The sequence below is a fragment of the Salvelinus namaycush genome, chromosome 4 (assembly GCF_016432855.1).
Source record: "Salvelinus namaycush isolate Seneca chromosome 4, SaNama_1.0, whole genome shotgun sequence".
Taxonomy (NCBI): domain Eukaryota; kingdom Metazoa; phylum Chordata; class Actinopteri; order Salmoniformes; family Salmonidae; genus Salvelinus; species Salvelinus namaycush.
This window is the reverse complement of record NC_052310.1, coordinates 29624248-29640777: the sequence shown is the minus strand read 5'-3', so window position 1 is coordinate 29640777 and position 16530 is coordinate 29624248. Positions and strand designations below refer to the sequence as shown.

Sequence of the window (16530 nt, the reverse complement as noted above, 5' to 3'; positions counted from 1 at the left end):
TTTGATTGCAAATATGCAGAGGGAGTCGAAAAGAGAACACACAGAAGGCTGTATAAAACACCTGTTTCCGGATTACATCTTCAAACTAAGGACAACCATGGCATCCGTGACAGAGAGGGAGAAGCGTCCATCCATGTATACGGGTAAAATAATCTAGCTAGCTACATTTTCAGATATTACACGTTTATAATTTTGTCAGAAAGTTGTTTTTATTTCAGGTTAGAGCATACTGTTAGGTAGCTAGCTAAAGTTAGCTGGCTCGCTAGCTAACGTTACATCTATGATCTGTGTAGTTATATCATTTGTATTTCAGAGCTATTTGCATTGCTAGTTACAGCCTAATGTTAGCTAGCTAACATTGAACCTGATTGGTTAGCTACCTGCAGATTCATGCAGGGTAGTAACGTTATGAGTTTGGATTATGGTTCATTGTTTAGCTAGCTAGCTACATGTCTTAACAAAAGTCTCCACTATGCAAGTAACCATTTCAATAGAATGTTAATGACGTCACTGCGACAACTGTCGATAGACTTAGCTGGTAAATTCGCTCTGGGTTTCTACTCCGTTGTCAGAGCACTCTCGTCTGAGTGTGCCAGAGAGCAGAATAACTGACACATTTACGAACGCTCAACACCCATTGAATATGGCCGTGTCAGTAAACGTAGGCAAAAAAGCGTAATTAAATTGTTGAAAACAGCCTAACCAGCTCTGCTATGGTGAGTAAATGTTCAGTGAGCTGTTCTCTCATGTTTCTGGAAGCAGTTAGCAAGCTAGGCAACGTTAGCCAGTTAGCTTGGGAGCTAGACTGCTGCTGTTAGGTCAGAACACTTGGATCAATCTTACTGCTCAGCCAGAGCAGTCCAGTGTGCATTCTGAACGCTCCGTGAGTGAAACAATCAATTTACAAATGGACAATCTGACAACACTTGAGTTTATGAATACCCAGGGCGCACTCTGGCACTCCAGATTGAATTTACGAATGCACTCGTAGTATAAACCAGCCTTTAGTCTTAAAATATTTGGTTGTTTAGTACATGGCCTCACACGTGAATCCTTAAAGAGAAGGGCGGGGCTAAGGCTTAAGAGGGTGTGAACGATGCTAAATGGGTGTAGACCAAGAAGAGCTCTCCAGTAGGTTTACCCTAAATATTCAGGGACAATTTTCTCAAAATGTAGGTTACAAGTTTATCAACTTTTAAATTAGAAATACTTTCCTATGGTTCCTCAACTGTGGTGTATGATATACAATTTTGTAGCTCTGAATCTCTACTTTTATCCAATGTAAAAAACACAATTTCAAATTTTGCTACATAAGACCGAATCGAGCTGGTCGGTCACAAATGTGCTCTCTTGCCAGGACACTATTTGTTCAGCGGAGTTAGTCAACAACACAGCTAACACAAACTTCAAACTGAAGCTGGAAAGACTGCAAACTAGCTGCGTTTTGTTTCGTTTTACCTGTTTATGCCAGCTGATTCATAATTTTGTCAAGCTGAGAAAAGCGGTCTGCCTCATCCCGACTTGTTCATTACTTTGGGACAGCTGGAGATCAAATTTCGATATTGAAACAATGTTGCAAATGACAGAGCAGGGTTTATTCAAATCTCCGCTGTTGAAAACAAAATGCTAGTCTAAAAGAAATTGGAGATAATGTCTAGATGCTTTTTAGTGGAGATCAAGTTTATAAATTGCCTGGCTGGATTGATGAGATTGGATTGAGCAGTGAGATGGAACAGAGTAAATAGGCATTTCAACGTCATAGCTTTAACCGATGGTAACTTTTGGAATAGACACCGGCTGGAATGCGGTTTTAACCAAATCAGCATCCAGGATTAGACCCACCTGTTGTATAATGGCAAGTAAAAAGTCATGCTTCCTACCCTCCAACTGTGCTAAAAAAAGTGAAGAGTCATTTTAGGTATTTTAGGTTTCTTTCCACTGATACTCGTAGACAGGTACAATTTTTTCCCTAACTTCCAAGGAGAGAGAGAGAGAGAGAGAGAGAGAGAGAGAGAGAGAGAGAGAGAGAGAGAGAGAGAGAGAGAGAGAGAGAGAGAGAGAGAGAGAGAGAGAGAGAGAGAGAGAGAGAGAGAGAGAGAGAGAGAGAGAGAGAGAGAGAGAGAGAGAGAGAGAGAGAGAGAGAGAGAGAGAGAGAGAGAGAGAGAGAGAGAGAGAGATGTTTGAGACTGCTCAATGCTGAGAGGTGTCCAACAGAGTTCAAGTTGTCTTGTTGTGGCCCTTTGAGGGCCCGGCAGAATTACTGAGGGGCCCTCACTAAGTCCCTGAGCCAGGGGACACACAACGCAAGCACATTGTCCTGCCGGGACTTCTGACAGGGACATCTTGTGACCAAAACAGATCTCACAAACGGTGTCTGCACATTAAATGGGCTAGTTTGGTGACTTATGCAAATAAACCCGTAATGAGACACTGTGGGAATGTATTTTGAGTGTGTGTTTCGAGTGTGTGTGACAATGTGGGAACTGGGCAACCTTGTCACCCCAGCTCTGTCACTCCCTGGGGTAAAATAGGGCGAGGTAAATAAGGTAGTGAATGCTCCCCGCCCCTCCCCTAAAATCAAATAGATGGGGCAAGAAGGGGAGGGGCAGGAAAATGTGGTAACAGATGCGACTGACACAAAAGTGTGTTTGGGATTCTAAGCTTACGACCCCGCAGAGGAACCCAAACACACACATAGTGCAGATGCGCAAACACACACACACTCACACACACTGAAAATGCTACTGTATGTAAAATAGTGTGCTATATCTTGGAAACTAAATACATTTGACTCAATGTCAAACATAATGATGTTTGTTTCCAACATTAGGGCTGTTTTCCTAAATAAGATAAATCCACTTTGTGTTTTGCTTCCTTGCAACAATACTAAAGATTAGCACGATACTGGTATTGTCCAGGCCCTAATGTGTGTGTCTCACATACTATTCCTCATGTTGCTGAGTTACAGTAGCCATCTCCAATGACCTTTCCCTCAACCGCTAATGGCTCTAGCAGCCCAGTCTGCTCTCCCCCACTTGCTCCTTTTCCCTCTCTCCATCCCTCCATCACTCACTCCCCCTATCTGCACTGGGCCAGTCCCTCACTTTTATTTACATTCTCTGCTTCCCTCCCTCAATTCCTCCCTCCCTTTACTGTATATGTATCAGCTGTTCTGGTCTAATCGATTCCCTGTCTGTCTCGCTGTATGTGTGTGTGTCTGCCAACACACTGCACCCTGCCTCTGTAGCACGCACACACCTGTTTTAGCGCTTAGCCCCTCGCTGCTGGAATCACATGGCTTTACCAATGGAATGTCTGACATGATGTTCTGTTCATGTTCCAGAGATGTCCTGGCCGGGCCTTGAATCCACAACCCTCTGATTATTGGTTTAAATTGAATGCCAACCTAGGCCTGTATGTTTCTACCTCAACTGGGAGTGTTGGGGCATAGGGCTTCTACAGTGGCTGTCTTAAGTTAAAGTGCAGAAGCAACTCTGCACACAGAGTGAGAATAGTAACAGCACAGAGTGAGAACACACAGCTCTCATATAGGTAATGGGCTGTTGTTACACATTGTATGGACAAGAGCAAAGCTATATATAAATATGGCTCTGGACCAGAGCCTTGCTCCACAGTTAAGGAGCCCACTGAAAGACAGAGGAGTAGAGGCTAAAGCTAACTGCTCCAGCTTCTGGCCTTTCAGTCAGACGCCTGGGGTCAGTGTAGCAAGGAGGGGGAAAATATAAAAAGAAGGGGAGTGAAAATGAGAGGAAAAAAGAGAGCCAGGTTACTAGTTGTGACTTCTCTCTCCCTGTTGAGGCCCTTGCACCTAGAATAACACAGACGAGGGAGAGACTAAGTAAAGGAGGGAGAGGAAGAAAAAGGAGAGGAGGAAGAGCTCTCCAAGAGGCCAGGATAGGGCTTTCAGGAACGTGTCCGTCTGAATGTACTGGGGTTTTAGTGAGAGAAACAGATCGCTGTAGCGACCGGCCAGAGAGGTAAGGAGGGGGCGGAGTGGAGTCTAGGGGGGCATCAAGACCTTCCACAGGTATCTCCATTCCCCTTTAGCGAGTTTTTCCGGACACGGACAGACACCGCTCCCAAATAGAAAACTATATTAAATATATATATATATAAAATATATGTTATTTCATTTCTCGACATACACTACCAGTCAAAAGTTTTACAACACCTACTCATTTAAGGGTTTTTCTTTATTGTTTACTATTTTCTACATTGTAGAAAAGTAGTGAAGACATCAAAACTATGAAATAACACATATGGAATCATGTAGTAACCAAAAAACTGTTAAACAAATCAAAATACAGTTTATATTTGAGATTCTTCAAATAGCCACCCTTTGCCTTTACAGCTTTGCACAATCTTGGCATTCTCTCAACCAGCTTCACCTGGAATGCTTTTCCAACAGTATTGAAGGAGTTCCCACATATGCTGAGCACTTGCTGGCTGCTTTTCCTTCACTCTGTGGTCCGACTCATCACAAACCATCTCAATTTGGTTGAGGTCGGGGGATTGTGGAGGCAGCTCATCTGATGCAGCACGCCATCACTCTCCTTCTTGGTAAATTAGCCCTTCACAGTCTGGAGGTCATTGTCCTTTTGGGGGAGTTTCTCCCATTCTTCTCTAGTGATCCTCTCTCAAGCTCTGCCAGGTTGGATGGGGAGCATTGCTGCACAGCTATTTTCAGGGCTCTCCAGAGATGTTCGATCAGGTTCAAGTCCGGGCTCTGGCTGGGCCACTCAAGGACATTCAGAGACTTGTCCCGAAGCCACTCCTGTGTTGTCTTGGATGTATGCTTAGGGTCGTTGCCCTGTTAGAAGGTGAGCCTTCACCCCAGTGTGAGGTCCTGAGCACTCTGGAGCAGGTTTTCATCAAGGATCTCTCTGTACTTTGTTCCGTTCATCTTTCCCTCAATTCTGACAAGTCTCCCAGTCCCCATCGTTGAAAAACATCCCCACAGCATGATGCTGCCACCACGCTTCACCATAGGGATGGTGCCAGGTGTCCTCCAGATGTGATGCTTGGTATTCAGGCCAAAGAGTTAAATATTCATCAGACCAGAGAATCTTGTTTTTCATGGTCTGGGAGTCCTTTAGGTGTATTTTGGCAAACTCCAAGCGGGCTGTCATGTGCCTTTTATTGAGAAGTGGCTTCCGTCTGGCCACTACCATAAAGGCCTGATTGGTGGAGTGCTGCAGAGATGGTTGTTCTTCTGGAAGGTTCTCCCATCTCCACAGTGGAACTCTGGAGCTCTGTCAGAGTGACAATCGGGTTCTTGGTCACCTCCCTGACCAATTCCCTTCACCCCCGATTGCTCGGTTTGGCCGGGGGACCAGCTCAAGGAAGAGTCTTGGTGGTTCTAAACTTCCTCCATTTCATTTAAGAATGATGGAGGCCACTGTGTTCTTGGGGACCTTCAATGCTGCAGAAATGTTTTGGGTATTGTTCCCCAGATCTGTGACTCAATAAAATCCTGTCTCGGAGCTCTACGGACAATTCCTTCGACCTCATGGATTGGTTTTTGCTCTGACATGCACTGTCAACTGTGGGACCTTACATAGACAGGTGTGTGCCTTTCCAAATCATGTCCAATCAATTGAATTTACCACAGGTGGACTCCAATCAAGTTGTTGAAACATCTCAAGGATGATCAATGAAAACAGGATGCACCTGAGCTCAATTTCGAGTCTCATAGCAAAGGGTCTGTTTTTGCTCTGTCATTATGTGGTAGTGTGTGTAGATTGATGATTAAAAAAAATGTATTCATCAATTTTAGAATAAGGCTGAAACTTAACAAAATGTGGAAAAAGTGAAGGGGTCTGAATACTTTCTGAATGCACTGTACATAAGTACTAACACCCTTGAGTCAATACATGTTAGAATCACCTTTGGCAGTGATTACAGCTGCTATTCTTTCTGGTTAAGTCTAAGAGCTTTGTACAATATTTGAACAATCTTCTTTTCAAAATTCTTCAAGCTCTGTCAAGTTGGTTGTTGATCATTGCTAGACAGCAATTTTCAAGTCTTGCCATAGATTTTCAAGCAGATTTAAGTCTAAACTGTTGCTTGGTAAGCAACACCAGTGTATATTTGCCCTTGTGTTGTAGGTTATTGCCCTGCTGAAAGGTGTATTTGTCTCCCAGTGTCTAGTGTAAAGCAGATTGAACCAGGTGTTCTTCTAGGATTTTGCCTGTGCTTAGCTCCATCCGTTTATTGAAAAACTCATGTTGGATTTGCCGCAAACATAAGGCTTTGCATTTAGGCCAAAAACTGTACTCCTTTGCCGTGTTCTCTTGCAGTATAACTTTAGTGCTTTGTTGCATACAGGATGCATGTTTTGTATTCTTCTTTTCACTCTGTCATTTAGGTCATTATCGTGGAGTAACTACAATGTTGTTGACCTATCCTCAGTTTCTCCCATCACAGCCATTGAACACTGTAGTCGTTTTAAAATCACCAATGGCCTAATGGTGACATCACTGAGCAGTTACGTTCCTGTCCTGCAGCTAAGCTCAGAAGGACAACTATCTTTGTTGTGACTGGGTGGTTTAATACATCATTCAAGGAATAATTATTAACTGGACCATGTTTAAACAGATATTTAATGTCTGATTTGTTATTGTTACCCATCTACCAAACACTGCCCTTCTTTATGAGGCTTTCTATTATTTTTAGTTGAATCTGTGCTTGAAATTCAATACTTGACTGAGGGACTTTACAGATGTTACCTCAACTAACCTGTGCACTGGCACATTGACTCTGTACCGGTACCCCCTGTATATAGCCTCACTAGTGTTATTTTACTGCTGCTCTTTAATGATTTGTTATTTTTTACTTATCTATTTTTTACTTAACACTTATTTTTCTTAAAACTGCATTGTTGGTTAAGGGCTTGTAAGTAAGAATTTCACTGTAAGGTCTACACCTGTTGTATTCGGCGCATGTGACAAATACAATTTGATTTGATTTGTATGTATGAGGGACAGAGGAAGGGGTAGTAATTCAAAAATCATGTCAATCCCTATTATTTCACACAGTCCATGTGTTAGGTACCTCCTAAGAAGAGGTAGGTGCAGGAGTCAGGAGCAGGAGAGCAAGGAATTCCAGTTGGCACAGTCGTTTATTATAAGTCCAAACCCACCAACAACAGACGGGGAAAATCTCTCCTCCGGACCGTACCCCTCCCAATCCACGAGGTACTGCAGGCCCCTCACCCGACACCTGGAATCCAGTATGGATCGCACTGCGTACGCCGGAGCCCCCTCAATGTCCAGGGGGGGCGGAGGGACCTCCCGCACCTCAGCTTTTTGAAGCGGACCAGCTACCACCGGCCTGAGGAGAGACACATGAAACGAGGGGTTAATATGGTAATAAGGGGGAGCTGTAACTTATAACACACCTCATTTATTCTCCTCAGGACTTTAAATGGCCCCACAAACCGCGGACCCAGCTTCCGGGAGGGCAGGCGGAGGGCAGGTTTCAGGTCGAGAGCCAGACCCGGTCCTCACCGCCTCACAGCGGTGGCGGTCAGCACTCGCTTTCTGCCGCTCTTCGGCCCGTTTCAGGTGCCCGTGGACGGCCTCCCAGGTCTCCCTCGTGCGCTTCACCCATTCCTCCACCACAGGAGCCTCGGTCTGGCTCGGATGCCACGGTACCAGGACCGGCTGATACCCCAACAGTTAAGGAGTGGCAGAGTGAGTTCTGGGCCATCTCTGCCCATGGAACGTACCTCGCCCACTCCCCTGGCCGGTCCTGGCAATTCTTGCTCGTACAATATGCATATTATTATTACTATTGGATAGAAAACACTCTCTAGTTTCTAAAACCGTTTGAATTATATCTGTGAGTAAAACAGAACTCAAGTTGGAGCAATTATCCTGTGAGGAAGTGAGAAATCTGAAATCAGGCAAGCTGTTCTGGGGTCAGTTTATTAATTTGCATGTCTTCTATTGGTCGAGATGCACTGCATACGCCTTCCCCTAGATGTCAGCAAATAGTGAGAATTGGAATGGAGTTGCTAGGCAGATCTGAGGCCATATAAATGGGCTGGGAACGTGGGGTCCAGTCTTTTCATCTTTCGCCATGACGCAAGACAGACCTCAGGATGGCGTTCTGGAAAGCTACCGTTATAGGCCTTAGATATATCCGGCTCTGATTTTATTCGATATAGGTGTTAAAGACATCATAATGTTGTTATTTTAAACAGAGTTATATCAGTTTATATCAGTATATTGCGATTTTCGGTATTTTATTTGTGCTGCGTTATGGTGAGTTGGACACGTCTTCGCCACATGGCTAATGTTTACTGCTAATTCCAAAGTTGAAGGCGACAATCTACAACCGAGCAACGATTCCTCTGGACAAAGGACAACTTGCCCAAGATTCTGATGGGAGCTCATCAAAAAGTAAGAAGTATTTATGATGTTAATTCGTTGTTCTGTTGAAAAATGTAAAACTACTGTTCCGCCATTAATTTCGGTGCGGTCTCGCTTTAACGCACGCTGTATGTCGTAGTAACGTTAATTTTAAAAATCTAACACAGCGGTTGCATTAAGAACTAATGTATCTTTCATTTGCTGTCCAACCTGTATTTTTTAGTCAAGTTTATGATTAGTTACTGATTAGATTAGGTGCCTCTCCCAAGATTCCTCCCGACATATTGTTGGCAGCTTGGCTACTATTCTCATTGTATAACCACGATTTGTGCCGCTAAATATGCACATTTTCGAACAAACTCTATATGTATTGTGTAATATGATGTTATAGGACTGTCATCTGAAGAAGTTTGAGAAGGTTAGTGAAAAAATTAATATATTTTGCTGGTTTATTCGTTATCGCTATTGTTGGCTTGAATCAATGCTGTTGTGTGGTTGGCTATTGTAGTAAGCTAACCTTGCCTGGCGAGGGTTCAGTCTCCTCGCCGCCCAGATGTACTCTAGATTACCGTGGTCAATCCAGATGAGGAAAGGGTGTTGAGCCCCCTCAAGCCAGTGTCTCCACACCTTCAGAGCTTTTACAACAGCCAGCAACTCCCGGTCCCCCACGACATAGTTTCGCTCCGCCGGGATGAGCTTCCTCGAAAAGAAAACGCAGGGGCGGAGCTTCAGTGGCGCGACCGAGCACTGTGAGAGCACGGCTCCAATCCCAGCCTCGGATGCTTCCACCTCCACTATGAATGCCAAAGAGGGATCCGGATGAGCCAACACGGGAGCCTCGGTACACAGAGTCCTCAAGCGACAAAACGCTCTGTCTGCCTCAGCCGACCACCGCAGACGCACCGGTCCCCCCTTCAGCAGTAAGGTAATGGGAGCAGCCACCTGCCCAAAACCCCGGATAAACCTCCGGTAGTAATTGGCAAACCCTAAAAACCGCTGCATCTCCTTTACCGTGGTGGGAGCATGGCCAATTACGCACAGCTGCAATGCGGTCACACTCCATCACCAACCCTGATGTGGAAATGCGATACCCCAGGAAGGAGATGGCATGTTGGGAGAACACGCATTTCTCAGCCTTGACGTACAGTGGGGAGAACAAGTATTTGATACACTGCCGATTTTGCAGGTTTTCCTACTTACAAAGCATGTAGAGGTCTGTAATTTTTATCATAGGTACACTTCAACTGTGAGAGACGGAATCTAAAACAAAAATCCAGAAAATCACATTGTATGATTTTTAAGTAATTAATTTGCATTTTATTGCATGACATAAGTATTTGATCACCTACCAACCAGTAAGAATTCCGGCCCTCACAGACCTGTTAGAAAACCTGTTAGAACATGGAAAAAGTTCAAGATGACGGTCAATCATCCTCGGTCTGGGGCTCCATGCAAGATCTCACCTCGTGGGGCATCAATGATCATGAGGAAGGTGAGGGATCAGCCCAGAACTACACTGCAGGACCTGGTCAATGACCTGAAGAGAGCTGGGACCACAGTCTCAAAGAAAACCATTAGTAACACACTACGCCGTCATGGATTAAAATCCTGCAGCGCACGCAAGGTCCCCCTGCTCAAGCCAGCGCATGTCCAGGCCCATCTGAAGTTTGCCAATGACCATCTGGATGATCCAGAGGAGGAATGGGAAAAGGTCATGTGGCCTGATGAGACAAAAAGAGAGCTTTGTGGTCTAAACTCCACTCGACATGTTTGGAGGAAGAAGAAGGATGAGTGCAACCCCAAGAACACCATCCCAACCGTGAAGCATGGAGGTGGAAACATCATTCTTTGGGGATGCTTTTCTGCAAAGGGGACAGGACGACTGCACCGTATTGAGGGGAGGATGGATGGGGCCATGTATCGCGAGATCTTGGCCAACAACCTCCTTCCCTCAGTAAGAGCATTGAAGATGGGTCGTGGCTGGGTCTTCCAGCATGACAACGACCCGAAACACACAGCCAGGGCAACTAAGGAGTGGCTCCGTAAGAAGCATCTCAAGGTCCTGGAGTGGCCTAGCCAGTCTCCAGACCTTAACCCTCTTTGGAGGGAGTATTGCCCAGCGACAGCCCCGAAACCTGAAGGATCTGGAGAAGGTCTGTATGGAGGAGTGGGACAAAATCCCTGCTGCAGTGTGTGCAAACCTGGTCAAGAACTACAGGAAATGTATGATCTCTGTAATTGCAAACAAAGGTTTCTGTACCAAATATTAAGTTTTGCTTTTCTGATGTATCAAATACTTATGTCATGAAATAAAATGCAAATTAATTACTTAAAAATCATACAATGTGATTTTCTGGATTTTTGTTCCGTCTCTCACAGTTGAAGTGTACCTATGCTAAAAATTACAGACCTCTACATGCTTTGTAAGTAGGAAAACCTGCAAAATCGTCAGTGTGTCAAATACTTGTTCTCCCCACTGTATAGGTCATGCTCCAACAGTCGCCCAAGTACTCTGCGCACCAGAGACACATGTGTGTGGCAGAATATATCAGAATGTCATCGATATAAGCCACAACACCCTGCCCGTGCAGGTCCCCGAGAATCTCGTCTACAAAGGATTGGAAGATGGCTGGGGCATTCTTCAACCCATACGGCATGACGAGGTACTCATAATGGCCGGATGTGGTACTAAACGCTGTCTTCCACTCATCTCCTTCCCGGATACGCACCAAGTTATACGCGCTCCTGAGATCCAGTTTTGTGAAGAAGCGTGCTCTGTGAAATGACTCAATCGCCGTAGCGATGAGAGGTAGCGGGTAACTGTACCCCACTGTAATAGAATTTAGACCTCTATAGTCAATGCACGGACGCAGACCTCCCTCCTTCTTCACAAAAAAGAAACTCGAGGAGGCGGGTGACGTGGAGGGCCGAATGTACCCCTGCCTCAGAGATTCAGAGACATATGTTTCCATAGCCACCGTCTCCTGCTGTGACAGGGGATACACGTGACTCCTGGGAAGTGCGGCGTTTACCTGGAGGTTTATCGCACAATCCCCTCGTCGATGGGGTGGTAATTGGGTTGCCCTCTTTTTACAGAAGGCGATAGCCAAATCGGCATATTCGGGGGGAATGCGCACGGTGGAGATGTGGTCTGGACTCTCCACCGTCGTTGCACCGATGGAAACTCCCACACACCTACCTGAGCACTCCTCTGACCACCCCTTTAGAGCCCTCTGTTGCCACGAAATAGTGGGGTTGTGAAAGGCCAACCAGGGAATCCCCAGCACCACCGGAAACGCAGGGGAATCAATGAGGAAGAGACTAATTCTCTCCTCATGACCCCCCTGCGTAACCATGTCCAGTAGAGCCGTGGCCTTCCTGACCACCCCTGACCCTAATGGTCGACTATCTAGGGAGTGCACGGGGAAGGGTTTTTCCATCTGAACCAGGGGAATCCCTAACCTATGCGCGAAACCGGGGTCCATAAAATTCCCCGCTGCGCCTGAATCTACTAGCGCCTTATGCTGAGAATGGGGGGAAAACTCAGGGAAAGAAATCAACACATACATGCGACCAACAGGGGGCTCTGGGTGAGCCTGGTGCTGACTGACCTGGGGTGTCCGAACAGTGCTTGGCCTGCCGTCTCGACTCCCAGACGAGTCCCTCCAGCACCGGTCGGCAGTGTGCCCTCTCCGACCACACCTAGTGCAGGAAGGGGCTCCACCTCCGATCGCCCTCACTGCAGCACCCCCTAACTCCATGGGGGTTGGCGCGGAGGCGCTGGGTGGTGGAACCAACAGGACCCGATCCGGACGCCCGCGTGTAGCCAGCAAGTTGTCCAACCTTATGGACATGTCCACTAGCTGGTCCAGGGTGAGGGTGGCGTCTCTGCATGCTAGCTCCGTGCGGACGTCCTCCCGTAAACTGCACCGATAGTGGTCAATCAGGGCCCTATCGTTCCACCCTGCGCCGGCGGCCAAGGTCCTGAACTCCAGAGCGAAGTCTTGTGCGCTCCTCGTCTCCTACTGTAAACGGAACAGACGTTCACCCGCTGCTCGACCCTCAGGTGGATGGTCGAACACGGCCCGGAAGAGGCGGGTGAACTCTGGGTAGTGGTCCCTCGCCGAGTCTGGTCCATCCCAGACCGCGTTGGCCCACTCCAGAGCTTTGCCTGACAAGAAGGAGACGAGGGCGTTCACGCTCTCACTTCCCGAAGGAGCCGGGTGAACGGATCCCAGGTAAAGCTCCAGTTGGAGCAGGAACCCCTTGCACCCGGCAGCCGTCCCATCGTACTCCCTTGGGAGTGCGAGCCGAATACCGCTGGGGCCGGACGACGTCGGAGAAGGTGGTGGTGCTGGTTGGAGTGTGGCTGGTGGAGGGGTAGGAAGGCCACCCCTCTGCCATCTCTCCATCGTCGCCATCACTTGATCCATGGCGGTCCCCAGACGGTGGAGAACGGTGGTGTGGTGTTACACGCGCTCCTCCATGGAAGTGGAGAGCGTGTCAGCTCCTGCTAACTCCATTTAATTATGGTGCGGGATTCTGTTAGGAGAGGTAAGGGGCCCGTTCACAAAAAGTGCCCCCCTACTCACCCCCCCCCCCCCCCCCTAACCCCCGTGGCAGCAGCTTGAGCCTGCCATTATCCCCTCTTCAGCGATTCTCCTCGGGGTTCCCGAGGAGCCACCTCCGGTGGAAGTCGTGAAACCATGTAACTTATTATGTGATTTGTTAAGCCAATCTTTTACTCCTAAACTAATTTAGGCTTGTGTAAACAAATGGGGTGAATACTTATGCAATGGCTATATAGATTCATTCATCATTTGTAAAATGTTCTCTTCACTTTAACATTTGAGTATTTTGTGTAGAGCAATTACAAAACAAATCCCAATTCAATCTATTTCAATCCCACTTTGTAATTCAACAAAATGTGAAAAGAATCCATGGGTGGTGAATACTTATGATACCGCTGTACATTCATGCAGATGTATTCTCTCCTGCTTTGGATAAGTCACCTAGGACAGGGTTGGGTAGGGTAGTGTAGGACATAGAGTAGAACAGAGTGGAGTAGAGCATAGCAGAGTATAGGATCGAACTTCATTTGATGACAAAGGAAACGTGTTATACCTTGTATCGCATCTTGGGGCAGGAGTGGATACAGAAGCCCAGGTAGTAGTAGCACAGCTTGGGGGACTGTTTCTGAAGATGCCCGGTGAAGGCGACCTCCCTGGAGAAAAGAGAGATGTTTAAACAGATACAATGTTGGCTAACAGCATTCTATTTTCAGAGGATAAATGTAAGTTTCTCACAGAAATTGACAATTTATTATCTACTTTATTGTATTCTGTGAGTTTAGTACAAGCAGTCAGAGTGGACAGGGCCCCTGGGGTGCCATTTGGGAAGCAGCCAATGACTATATTAAAGAATGCAGTTAGTTTCTCCAGTGTTCACATTTCATTGGTCAAAAACATTGCCTTGCCTTCTAAAGCCATTGAAATGTTGAGAGTGGGGAGGTAGACAATAAGGCAAAGGAGCATGTTTACAAAGACTAAATCATTGGGAGATTTTTATACAACATCCCCTAATACAGTAAATGTCTTGGTTTATTTATTTACTTTATCGTTCTTTCATTAATTGCATCCTTTTATTTTAAGCCTATTTTCCTACCTCGCTTTCTCTCTCGCTTCTATTTCCTTCACTTTTCCATAACTAAATTCCACTCCTCTTCTCCGCCTTTTGTTTCACTCTTCCTTCCATCCCTCTTTCTTTCACCCTCTTAAATGAAGGGTGAGAGCTTCTTTTCTTCAACTTTTCTCAAGAGCGGAAAAAAATGTTAAATAAAATAGAGGCACTGGGAAATAAAAAGGGGGGTGCACAAAGAGACCCAAACAGAGTGAAAGAAGAATATAAAAGTCTAGGGGGGATGAGAAGGTGAAAAGGGGGTGGGGGGTAACGAGAGAAAGGGGGCTAGGAGAGAGGTGCGAGAAGGTCAGCCGGTTAGCTGCCAGGTTCCTGGGTTCCCATCCCCTCACCACAAAGGCTGACCGGGGGTTGAATGGGGAGGATCAGGAGAGGTAAGGGGCCCGTTCACAAAAAGTGCCCCCCTCCTCACCCCCCCTAACCCCCGTGGCAGCAGCTTGAGCCCGCCATTATCCCCTCTTCAGCGATCTGACACTCCAAAACAAGCCAATTATCTAGGCCCCTGCTTCTCTCTCTCTCTCTCTACACAGAGCCCTGCTACATATTAATGCACACTGCAGTGCTGAGCTTCAGCTCAGACTGAGGACCTAACTGTGTAGGGCTAAGCACAAACGCACACAAATGTGCACCCACCCACGCACATGCACTCATGCAAACACTCAGTCCAGAGAGACTTTAACCCAAAAATAAACAAACAAAGCCCAGACCTAGACACACAAAACAACTGTTATTTTTTACAAAACCAAATTAAACATAATCACACATTTTCACTAATACAGTCACACGCATGTACTCACACACACACTTGTGTATGCACGCACACACCCACACACAAAATCACCCCAATGCCGGACACCAGCTGCCTTTTGGACAACAGTGCCTCTGGAACAATGTCCACTCCTCCAATCCCTCTTTATGCCCCTCTCCCCTTCTTCTTGGTGCCTCTCATCAGGGGAACCTCTCAACATCCCCCTCTCCTGTTGTTAACACAGAATCACACCTGAACACACTCCCCATGGAACACCCCAAGACCTCAACACACACACACACTATACCTCCTATGGGGTAGGACACACACACACACTTCAGGTTGTATGGCGCAGAGTAGAAAAGTTTCTTTTTTGACAGAGGAAGTCTTATGAAGTGAAATCAAACAACTAGGATGTGGTGTATGTAAACAACATGGAGTTTTTTTTCCATAGCACTGGTCTGCTTTTCCAGGGCCTCCTTTAGGCTATAAAATCAAATTTTATTGGTTACATACACGTTTAGCAGATGTTATTGCGGGAGTAGTGAAATGCTTGTGCTTCTGGCTCCGACAGTGCAGTAATATCTAACAAGTCATATCTAACAATTTCACAACATATACCCAATACACAGAAATCTAAGTAAAGAATGGAATTAATATATACATATATGGACGAACAATGTCAGAGCGGCATGGACTAAGATACAGTAGAATAATATAGAATACAGTATATACTGTACATACGAGATGAGTAATGCAAGATGTGTAAACATTAAAGTGACTAAGACACAGTAGAATAGTATAGAATACACTACATACACTACAGTTCAAAAGTTTGGAGTCACTTAGAAATGTCCTTGTTTTTGAAAGAAAAGTTCATTTTTTGTCCATTAAAATAACATCAAATTGATCAGAAATACAGTGAAGAAATTGTTAATGTTGTAAATTACTATTGTAGCTGGAAACGGCTGATGTTTAATGGAATATCTACATAGGCGTGTTAGCTAATCCAAGTTTATCATTTTAAAAGGCTAATTGATAATTAGAAAGCCCTTTGCAATTATGTTAGCACAGCTGAAAACTGTTGTTCTGATTAAAGAAGCAATAAAACTGGCCTTCCTTAGACTAGTTGAGTATCTGGAGCATCAGCATTTGTGGGTTCAATTACAGGCTGACAATGGCCAGAAACAAAGCACTTTCTTCTGAAACTTGTCAGTCTATTCTTGTTCTGAGAAATTAAGGCTATCCAATGCGAGAAATTGCCAAGAAACTGAATATCTCATACAACGCTCTGTACTATCCCCTTTACAGATCAGCGCAAACAGGCTGTCACATTCTGACCTTAGTTCTTTTGTATTTTCTTTGTTTTAGTTGGTCAGGGCGTGAGTTGGGTGGGTTATCTATGTTTTGTGTTTCTATGTTGGTTTTTCGTTTGGCCTGATATGGTTCTCAATCAGAGGCAGGTGTTAGTCATTTGTCTCTGATTGGCAACCATATTTAGGGAGCCTGTTTTCTGTTGTGTTTTGTGGGTGGTTGTCTTCCGTGTCTGTGTGTTCCACACGGAACTGTTTCGGTTTTCGTTCGTTCAGTTTATTGTTTTGTAATTCAGTGTTCAGTTTGTTCTATTAAAGTTTCATCATGAACACTTACCACGCTGTGCTTTGGTCCTCCTCTCTTTCTCCCAAAGAA

General features: G+C 45.7%; 1 long non-coding RNA gene across 1 annotated transcript; it reads right to left on the bottom strand.

Annotated features, from left to right (window-relative positions):
* Positions 1 to 7030: 7030 nt before the first annotated feature.
* LOC120045572 lies at positions 7031 to 15012 on the bottom strand. Its single transcript, XR_005476725.1, has 3 exons — positions 14935 to 15012; positions 13521 to 13620; positions 7031 to 7353 (listed from the first exon to the last, which is right to left on the bottom strand). It is a non-coding gene; the product is annotated as an uncharacterized LOC120045572 (long non-coding RNA).
* Positions 15013 to 16530: the final 1518 nt, after the last annotated feature.